The sequence below is a fragment of the Podarcis pityusensis genome (assembly GCF_964106645.2).
Source record: "Podarcis pityusensis genome assembly, chromosome: 2".
In the NCBI taxonomy this organism is placed as follows: domain Eukaryota; kingdom Metazoa; phylum Chordata; class Lepidosauria; order Squamata; family Lacertidae; genus Podarcis; species Podarcis pityusensis.
Window position 1 is genome coordinate 128,289,277 of NC_138029.1, and position 11,195 is coordinate 128,300,471.

Below are 11,195 nucleotides of genomic sequence, written 5' to 3' on the forward strand. Positions count from 1 at the left end.
TCTTGTATTTGTGCCTCTCATTTTTTTTGCCCAAGTGCAATACTTTACATTTCTCCCTGTTAAAATTCATCTTGTTTGTTTTTGCCCAGTTCTCTAATTTGTCAAGGTCGTTTTGAAGTGTGATCCTGTCCTCTGGGGTGTTAGCCACCCCTCTCAGTTTGGTGTCATCTGCAAATTTGATCAGGATGCCCTTGAGTCCATCATCCAAGTCGTTGATAAAGATGTTGAATAAGACCGGGCCTAAAAGCTTCCCTAAACAGGGCTGCCTTCAGATGTCTTCTTAAAGTCTGGTAGTTGTTTTTTCCTTTGACAATCTGCTGGGAGGGTGTTCCACAGGGCAGGCACCAAAAAGAAAACTCCCATCTCCATCTGAAAATCATCTGTAGCAACAATTATTCATAATTTGCACTCCAGAATAAACCCAGCTGTATTTAGCATACAGTGGTGTAGTGGTTAAGAGCGGTAGTCTCGCAATCTGGGGAACCGGGTTCGCGTCTCCGCTCCTCCACATGCAGCTGCTGGGTGACCTTGGGCCAGTCACACTTCTCTGAAGTCGCTCAGCCCCACTCACCTCACAGAGTGTTTGTTGTGGGGGCGGAAGGGAAAGGAGAATGTTAGCCGCTTTGAGACTCCTTCGGGTAGTGATAAAGCGGGAGGGATATCAAATCCAAACTCCTCTTCTTCTCCTCTTCAGCAAGATGACACATTCCCTTCATCTCCCTCCCTAGCCCAGCTTTCAAATCTTAACCAACTCAGACAGTGCAATATGACTCTTATAATGATCGTCTAATAATCCAAATTAGTATTTCTCCAGCTTCTTGGTCCAGTTTCTATAAAGCCTTTGAAAAACTGTCCCAACAAATCTCATCCAAGTCACAATGGAAAAATCTGGTCTCTTATAATGTTCATCCAATCCTGCTTCCTCTTCTTTCTTCTTTCCCTAATCTTTGGACTTTTTAATCCACTGGGGATGGGGAAGCAGGCATCTTAATTCCCTTTCCTCAAACGAGATCATAGCTTGCATTGTTCACCGTTTCCGGAGTTCATAAGATCCCCAGAGACGTGGGAACCCATCCTGACCCATTGGTCCGAACAGTCTCTTAGCACCCTGCCAGCCCCCCCCATCCGGGCCCATAACCTTCCTCGTGTTTACCTCCTTTCATATTCGCCTCGCTTCTCCCTCTTTCACCCTGACAGCATTTCCTGCAGGCAGTGAGGCCAATAGCTCTGACATCCCTGTTGGAGCCACTGTTGGTGTCACCTCAAATTGGGCAAAGAAGGTCTTCAACTCTCCCACCAAGGAAGCCGTGCTCTCTACCACTGATGTATTTCTCGATTTACCGTATTTTTCGCCCCATAAGACGCACCGGCCCAAAAGACGCACCTAGTTTTTTGGGGGGGAAATAAAGGGAAAAAAATTTATTTCCCCCCCAGGTGCGCTGCGCTACACCAGGAGCTTGGGGCGTGCGGAGCTCAGCGCGCCCCAAGCTTCTGCGTGCCGGCAAGCAGTCTGCTAGCCCTGGGAGAGCCGCGGGGCTCTCCCAGGGCTAGCGGATCGCTGCGCTACACCAGGAGCTTGGAGCGTGCTGAGCTCAGCGCGCCCCAAGCTTCTAGGTGCGCGCAAGCAGTCCGCTAGCCTTGGGAGAGCCGCGGGGCTCTCCCAGGGCTAGCGGATCGCTGCGCTACACCAGGAGCTTGGAGCGTGCTGAGCTCAGCGCGCCCCAAGCTTCTAGGTGCGCGCAAGCAGTCCGCTAGCCTTGGGAGAGCCGCGGGGCTCTCCCAGGGCTAGCGGATCGCTGCGCTACACCAGGAGCTTGGAGCGTGCTGAGCTCAGCGCGCCCCAAGCTTCTAGGTGCGCGCAAGCAGTCCGCTAGCCTTGGGAGAGCCGCGGGGCTCTCCCAGGGCTAGCGGATCGCTGCGCTACACCAGGAGCTTGGGGCGTGCTGAGCTCAGCGCGCCCCAAGCTTCTGCGTGCGTGCAAGCAGTCCGCTAGCCTTGGGAGAGCCGCGGGGCTCTCCCAGGGCTAGCGGATCGCTGCGCTACACCAGGAGCTTGGGGCATGCTGAGCTCAGCGCGCCCCAAGCTTCTAGATGCACGCAAGCAGTCCGCTAGCCTTGGGAGAGCCGCGGGGTTCTCCCAGGGCTAGCGGATCGCTGCGCTACACCAGGAGCTTGGGGCGTGCTGAGCTCAGCGCGCCCCAAGATTCTAGATGCACGCAAGCAGTCCGCTGCCGCCCCAAGCCTCGCGCACCCGGTGGGACCTCCTGCCGGGTGCGCGAGGCTTGCAGACACTCGCCCGAAGCGGGGGGAGCCCTCCCGAGGGCTCCCCGTGCTTCGGGCGAGAGGCTGCTGCCCCAAGCCTCGCGCACCCGGTGGGACCTCCTGCCGGGTGCGCGAGGCTTGCAGACACTCGCCCAAAGCAGGGGGAGCCCTCCCGAGGGCTCCCCGTGCTTCGGGCGACAGGCTGCTGCCCCAAGCCTCGCGCACCCGGTGGGACCTCCTGCCGGGTGCGCGAGGCTTGCAGACACTCGCCCAAAGCAGGGGGAGCCCTCCCGAGGGCTCCCCGTGCTTCGGGCGACAGGCTGCTGCCCCAAGCCTCGCGCACCCGGTGGGACCTCCTGCCGGGAGCGCGAGGCTTGCAGACACTCGCCCGAAGCAGGGGAAGCCCTCCGGAGGGCTCCCCGTGCTTCGGGCGACAGGCTGCTGCCCCAAGCCTCGCGCACCCGGTGGGACCTCCTGCCGGGAGCGCGAGGCTTGCAGGCATTCGCCCCATAAGACGCACCCCGATTTCCCCTTCATTTTTGGAGGCGAAAAAGTGCGTCTTATGGGGCGAAAAATACGGTATAACCAGTCAGATGTTGAACTCCCTGCCACATTTGTCTAGGATCATGATTTCTCAGATGGTCCTCGATTTTTCCTCTGTACTCCGCTTTTGCTTTCCTGATACCCCTCTTCAAGTTCGCTCTTTTTATACCATACGGTACCCGATCCCCAGTTCTAAAAGCAGTATTTCTGGCCTTCAAGAATCTCCTAACCTCTCCCGTCATCCAGGGCTTCCTATTCGGATACAACTTAACATACCTTTCTCTGGTGCATTTCCTGTGCCGAATCTAATATAATCCAGGACTGTTGATGTAGAAGTTTCTAGATCCTGATGGTCGAACATATTCCAATCGGTCTCCTGGAAACAGTCCTGCAACTGCTGAGAGGCTCCCTCAGGCCACACCGTAACCATCCGTGTTTGTAGCTGGCCTTGTTTCCTGAGGGGCGTGTACACTGGTGTCAGAAGCAGGGACACATGATCTGAACCACCGAGGTGCGCCTCATATGCCCGTCTAATGTTCGTATAGACCTTGTCAAGAGTATTTTCTCCCCTTATTGCACACTCAATGTGCTGATGGGATTTGGGGAGTGCTGCCCTCACATCTGTGTGAGTGAAGTCCCCCACAATAATCCGCGCTGCCTCCGGGTATCTGCTCAATTTAGCATTGATGTTTTCATGCATACTACTCATGGCCCTGCAAGCATTTGCAGAAGGTGCTATATAAGAAAGCTGCAGAGATAGTGCAGGATAGTGCGCACCCCGGAAATGATCTCTTTCAGCTTCTGCCTTCTGGAAGAAGGTACAGGGATATAAAGACTAGGACTAGCCGCCTGAGAAACAGTTTCTATCTGTAGCAGGAACCCCCCCACCCCAATCATTCTGTTTGCACAAACTTCACACACACTCACACTCACACACTACATACGCCACATTTCTGTTATAAATTCTTAGAAAATCAACCATACATCGGATTTGCACTGCTCCATTTTTATTTTACTCCATATGACAAAGACTATCAAAGGGGGGGGTGGCTTTGTTCTGGTCGGCCATAATCCCTTCACCATCCCAGCACATCCACAGGAGCCCTGCCCAGTTGCTATGTCAACCCTGATAATCCCAGACAGAAGACAATCAAAATCACAAAGAACAGTGGATTCACCACAGACTGAAACAAAGGACAATGATCAGATCTTCCCTCTGGGGGCAGGAAACTGCAAACTCCCCATTGTCACCTGGAAAGTACTCATGGGGAGGGGGAAAGGAGGAACCAGCTGGGTGACAGGACACTCAGGTTACCACCACAACTCCTCCCTCAACCCCTCCTTTCTGTAATGTATGCATGATGTCAACCCTTTCTGTAACGTATGCATGATGTCAACCCCTCCTTTCTGTAATGTATGCATGATGTTTCTGGGGGTGGGCTTGAGCTAGAGGAGGGGAATTTCAAAAGTCTTTATAAGGTCTTGCACACCATTTTTCTGTGTCTTTCCTCTCCCCTGCAAGTGAGGGGAGCACCCTGTTGCAACAGTTCAATAAAGGCCAAGCCTACAGGCTGCTGTTTTGCTCCAAGTTATCCTGGTTGGTGTCTTTGTTTTTGTCCAAGGGAGCCCTCGGATTTTTCCGGTAACAGTTCTGGCGACCACGAAGGGACACTTGGTTCTCCTGCAGAGGTGAGGAGGGAGATAGAGGGGATCAGGCGCCACTGGGCAACCTTAGCCCAGAGATCCTTCTTCCTCTCCCTGCCTCCTCTTTGCGGGCGGTAATCAATCGTCACCAAAAGCTCAACCAGGGGAGCAAAGGCGAGGTCAAGCCGGCTAAGGGAAAAGGATCCCGGGATCTGCGGGGGGACATCTTCGAACGTGAGTATGGTTTGAAGTAAATACATTGGGAGGGGGGTGGAAAAGGAACATCTCCACGACAGCCAGACTTTCCTTCTTTCATTTCCGACGTTCCCTCTCGGGGTTGGCCAGGAACGTTTTAGCTCTATTCTTTTCTCCCCCGATTTTCCCCTTCGGAAAGTGGCCAGGGAAATCGCGGAACTTTTCTGTCTGACGTTATCTCTCGGAGTCGTCTAGAAACGTCAAAACCTTTCCCTTTCTCTCCCCACAAATTCTTACGTGGTGCTTGGCCGGGGAAATTGTGGTACCTTTTGCTGTTTTCCGACGTTCCCCCCCGGGGTCGTCCAGGAACGTCTTAATCTCTCTATCCCTTTTCTCCCCCGTTTTCCGTCTTGGAATTGAGTCCGGGAAAGCGTGGCTCTTTACTGTTTTTCTCTGACATCCCTCTCTCGGAGTCGTCCAGAGGAGTCTTTCAAGTATTCTCTTACTCTCCACCTACCCTAACTATGCAAATGAAGCTTCCCCTCCTGCCTGGTGACCTTTGTTAGGGATGACCTGGGTATGTGAGAACGCAAGGTCGTTTGCTCCCCTTTCAAAACTTTGTTTTCTCGGACCCCCGATCTGGCACTGCACAGCGCAGGCGTCCAGTAGGGAACCCAAACTTAGTCTCAAAGGCTAGGCAGGAGGCTGTTGTGGAGGGTAGAAGGGGCGGTTCACGAAGTGGGGCCCCACACTAGGATTAGTCTTGTGAAGCAGCGCTGAGGAAAAGGAATTTTAGTTTTGTGGCTGAAGTTTTCTCGGGCAAGGAGTCCCGTGGCTGGAGTTTTCTCGGGCAAGGAGTCCCGTGGCTGAAGTTTTCTCGGGCAAGGAGTCCCGTGGCTGGAGTTTGAGTTCATGTATAAGATTTCTTGAAATGAGTTTGTAGCTTGTAGATATGTAGGAATTGTGTTAGTCAAGGGTACTTTGAGTACTGAAAGGATATTTTTTTTTTCTGTCCCCCCTTTCTTTCCCATTGCCTTTCCTCCCTTGTGTGTGTGTTTCCACTCTTTCTGTCTTTAGCGTACTTCGTTAACGGGAAAAAAAAGCCCAATAATAACATATGAGAGAATGGGAGCTCACTAAACACCCTAGCTGGACTCCTCCTGGCAACAAAGCTTCCATGAAGCCTTTTTGCCCCAGAGAGGATTCTAATATGCCCCCAGCTTGTCATCTCCAATTAGAGAAAAATAGAAATAAAATAAAGGGGCAAAAATGGTTAAGTTTGTGTTGTTAAACTGTAGCCTAGAGCTGGAACATGAAACTGTAAACTTAATGGTGCTCAGAAGGCAGTAGATATAATAACAGCCCAGCCTGAGAGCCCACGCATTAGAGATCGTAGTTTCTCTTAAAAAAAATTTTTTTTTAAAAATGAATAAGAGATGTACTCAAAGATTTAGAAATATTTCAAGGGTTTGTATTTACATTGGCCTTGGCATCCACAGACTGTTCTTAAATGCACATAGTTTTAAATTGCAAGCTTGCTTCAAAATTTTAAATCTAAGGAAGCCATGCTGCGCCTTATCGATCTTAAACAAAACAAAATGGAGAATGGAGTGTGCAAATGTTTGTTATTTGAGAGAGGCTCTAAAAGAGTGTTTCCCTCCCAAGTGGTGAAATCCTGTATACGTGCTACTTGTGTTCTGAAAGGAGGATTACCCCACCTCTTTCTTCTAGTTTTAAGAGAGGAGGGTGATTCTAAGTCTAATGGCAAATGATGTTTTGTTGTAACTTTTGAGTTTGTGAGAAGGTGAAGTTAACCTAATGTTTCTGCTGCAAAAGCCTAGTTGAGCACAACTGCTCTCCCAAGCTAAAATGCAGTGTATGTATTTCATTAAGCATATGCCTATGAAAGTATGGTGTTCATTCTAAGAAAAATATGTGAGTCCAGTTTTAACTTTGATTTGGTTGGACAGAAGAGTTATTGTAAGGCTCCTGATATCAGTCTCTATAAGACTTCATGGCCTCTTTTCTTAGAAAATGCCCCCCTCCCCCTTGTTTCACTCTGCCTCTTTCAGTTGTTTTCTCCCTTCTTACTTCTGTGCCAGGTAACTTTACTCCCGAGTAAGCTTCCTTTAAAGGAAACTGCAAAGAGGGAAGGGGGGCAACACTTGTGTATTCCCTTTAAAAAAAAAAAAAAATCAAATCTAGGGCTGCTTTAACTCTGCTTTATAAGAGATCCTCTCCCTATCTTACGAAAACTGTTCACTTCTTCCTTAAATATCATTTCAAACTCACTCAAACTATCTCAAGATCTGCAAAAAGGGTTCTGTGTAAAGTTATGTACTTTTATTTTCCTCTTCCTTAGTACATGATATGAGCATAGATGTTTCCTTTCCCAGCTATAAATCTGTACTTAAATGTGTATGCCTCTTTGGTAGTACAAATCTTGCTGCGAAATCTTGCTGTGAACCCTATATTTTGGAGGGTTGGACTAGATGACCCCAGGGTCCCTTTCAACTCTCCCAATTTGTGGCTGTGTGGAAGACCATGTGTCTGCAAGCATTGGAGGGTAATTCTTAAATTCTGGTGTGGTAATGGAGTTGAAATTCAGCCTAGCTTTGCTTTTAGTTTTAAAAGGTGCGAGATGAAGCCATGATGTTTTGAAGCACAACTGGTAACATCAAGCATTTGGGTGATTACAGTGTTTATCATTTTGTCTACTATTTAAAAATCAGACTTCAAAGTCAACTCAATACATAGACGCCTTGACCATCCATCCTGTAAATAAAAGGCAGTAAAATTTGTCTGCAAATGGTAAGGCTAAAATGACTGAGAATGTTAAAAAATCCTATGAATTCTAACTCTGGCCATTTTACTCATAAATAAGAGAGCGGTTGATTGTTCCGCGAATGGCCAGAGGGATATTAGCCCTTTCCTGTACATAAAGGAAGCAGTCTCGTTTGCTTGGGCTGAAATTGCTAGCTTTGGTGAATACTTAAATTGCTGAGTTTCTCTTTTTTGTTTAAAATCAAACCCTGTTTTCAAAATCTACTCCTTACCCTTCCCTTCCCTTATTCAAATGGTAATTTAGCCAAAGGATGCAACATTTTCAATAGTATAAAAGGTTTGCTGAGACATGAACTCTGCACATGCACAGAGGCTAGATCAGCTAAAGAAGAGAGAGAGAGGAAGGGGGGAACTGTAAGGGGGGAGAGGAGGTTTCTTCCAAATGTAAAAGAAAACTTGGAACCATTGAGGGAAATCACCCTTAATCTGTCTTTGCTCCAGGGGCTACTTAAGACAAAAGGCTAAAAAAAAAAAAAAAAAAAACCACAACAAAAAAAACACACCAAAAAAACTAGCCCATCAAAAGTCAAGAGCTTTCCAGGTTCCAAATCTTAACATGCCAAATTCTTTTCACAGGTAAATATCAAAGCATTCCCCCCCTCAATGGGAATTTTAGGAACAGCATTTCCTGACAAGCTTCTCACATGAAATAATTTTCCCTTTTAACAGGATATGTGAACCCCGATAACAAAGTGTTTGTCCCTTTTTCCTCCCACAGCAACTTTCTTTCTGTTCTGTGAAACAAGTCTGAATCCCTGCTATATTAGTAACTTCCATCTCTTTGTGGCCTTGACACTTTTTTTTTAAGTTACAAATAATCTGTTTTCATTTATTTAATCCGTTTCTCCATGATGTCTATGAAGTTAATCGAAGCACAACCAAACATTGTTTGTGGAATGGTATTTGTTTACCTTTTTGCCTGAGCATTTCTTATTAATTCTGTCATTTTGGCTAGTGCAAGGTACCCGCACAACTTTAAATTGCCATTCATTTTTCTTGGTATTAACTCATTTCCCAGTATTCCGCTATTAACATTACAGCTGATGTTGTCACATCATTTGGGATGTTAAAATGCCGAAACAGAATACTTCAGGTTACTTCAAGTTTCTTATTAATTGCGTGTCTTAGCATTTATTTATTTTTGGTTCCTCATAGGTCATTTTGTGTCTGTGTGTTCTACTTTGGGGACATGTTCATCACATGTTGAAAGTCAGTTTCATGAAGTTCTTTTATCAAATAGCACATGGTGAATTTAAAGTTTTTTCCCCATGGTTTTCCCATTTTTTTCAGTCTAGTAGTAATCTGCGTGGTTTTGATAATATATTTAATAATAATTCTTTTCTAAATCTGATGTCTTTGTGTCAAGTTTGTTTTCATCTGACTGGTAATCTAATTTTTTGCTTTCTTTTGTATTTTTTAACCTTTGTATTTTTTACAGTTCTCTTTCTATACATGTGGAGTAATTTTTGTTTTATAATATGAAAAGAACAACAACAACAAAAACCAAGTGAAGGAAAGCAAACAAACTAAGCAGATAATAACACTAATTATGTGGAAATGTGATAATAATGTTGAAATGAATAAAATGCTTAATGTGCTAAGATTGTTATTATTTGCAGCTTCCCATGGAAACTGGAGGACATCCTTTTTGCCTTTTGCCCCTTCCTTGTCTAACTGTGTTTTTAAGTCCCCAGAACCCTGCCCCCTTACAGGATATCACTTCTACAGATGTGCAATGATGAAAAGCAGCAACAACCCCTCAACTTAGCCATCACAAGACCTGCAACACCAGAGTTTTCAAAGTGGCCACAGCTATCTCTTTCAAAGGATATAGACTGATGGGGGAGTGGGGCTGACAAAGGGGGGTGGAGTTGACTTGCAAGGACATTTTTTTCACTTGAACCTCAAGCCTCTGTGCTCCAGGATTCAAAAGATACATGCGTAAAAGATCACAATTGTGTCAAGATATGCAACTGATATTTAATTAGTTTGTTTTGTATTACGTGTTATTACGTAGGAATGTTGAAATGTGTCTGACAGTGTGTTATTTGTGGGGGGGGGGGCTATTTTGTGTGTAATTGTTTTTATGTTTAATGTCTTATTCCTTACACCCCAGTGGAGGATTCTCATACATTTTATGCTTTTTAATAGGTCAGGCTATTATGTAGTCCAATGTTTAGAATTAGATAAATTTATAACCACATTTCGTTGTTCCACCTGGCACTCTGCCAACTTCCCTACCCATTTTAAAATGTGCTAAAACTCGCTTTACCAAAGAGAAGCTGATAAGATACATGAAGGTGGATATGCTTTGGTTTAGCAGGAATGATCCCTTATAGAGTTAAATTGTCTTATTTCGACAAAGTGCCCTTTTAAGAACGGTTTTCCTTTAACAGACTGGTTTGAAAGGTTGAGAACCATGGGCACATAAATTCAAATTGGACTCAGTTTGAATTGGGCAAGTGTATCCAGGCTGCAATTAGCTTTTTGGTCCTTAAAGTGCAAGTGAGCAACTTCCCAGGACTGCAAGACCAGAGCCTGTAATAATAATAAGAAATCCCATGGATTTTGGCCAAGGCAAAGACATTTCTCTCAGGACGTGTCCGAAACCTGTGCCAGCTGTGGTGGGTGCCAGGCAACATGATAAATATGAAAGCCCTAAGTGGATTCACCAGGGATTGCCACTACTGCGACACCATGCCGATGTGAGACCACAGAAGAGCTACCTTGACACCTGAGAACACACAAATGGCGGGGGGGAAGCAAACTGCACTTTTCAGTCATTAGTGGACCTTCCTGCCTAAATGTAAAGCATAGATCACTATTGAGAAAATATTTCTTCCAAGGTGCTAGAATACCACAAGTAACTGAGCAACAAAATATTAATTTACGTGATATCCTATGTCTAACTATGTGCACTGTTACACCATTATATTTCTATGCAAATATCCTTAGAGTAGCATGATATCCAAGTCCCTTTCAGGTTCACATGGACACACACATCTGGGACAGAGAATACCAGGTTATTATTTACCACCTTAAATTGTGCGGAGAAAAGGATTGCAAAGTAGCCACCTTTGCAATCTTATCTCCGAAGGGGGGAACTGTAGCAGGAACCCCCCCACCCCAATCATTCTGTTTGCACAAACTTCACACACACTCACACTCACACACTACATACGCCACATTTCTGTTATAAATTCATAGAAAATCAACCATACATCAGATTTGCACTGTTCCATTTTTATATTACTCCATATGACAAGGACTATCAAAGGGGGGTGGCTTGGTTCTGGTCAGCCATAATCCCTTCACCATCCCAGCACATCCACAGGAGCCCTGCCCAGTTGCTATGTCAACCCTGATGATCCCAGACAGAAGACAATCAAAATCACAAAGAACTTGCATATGGTAGTGGATTCAGCATGGACTGAAACAAAGGACAATAATCAGATCTTCCCTCTGGGGGCAGGAAACTGCAAACTCCCCTTTGTCTCCTGGAAGTGACTCATGGGGAGGGGGAAAGGAGGAACCAGCTGGGTGACAGGACACTCAGGTTACCACCACAACTCCTCCCTCAACCCCTCCTTTCTGTAATGTATGCATGATGTCAACCCTTTCTGTAACGTATGCATGATGTCAACCCCTCCTTTCTGTAATGTATGCATGATGTTTCTGGGGGTGGGCTTGAGCTAGAGGAGGGGAATT

General features: G+C 46.3%; 2 protein-coding genes across 2 annotated transcripts in view; one reads left to right on the top strand and one right to left on the bottom strand.

The window, feature by feature from the left end:
• LOC308465792 (uncharacterized protein) overlaps positions 1–11,195 on the bottom strand; it is a 430,090-nt gene that overhangs the window by 403,561 nt on the left and 15,334 nt on the right. The gene's annotated exons all lie outside the window — the stretch shown is intronic.
• Positions 1–11,195, top strand: part of LOC308465694 (uncharacterized protein) — a 386,527-nt gene that overhangs the window by 355,498 nt on the left and 19,834 nt on the right. The gene's annotated exons all lie outside the window — the stretch shown is intronic.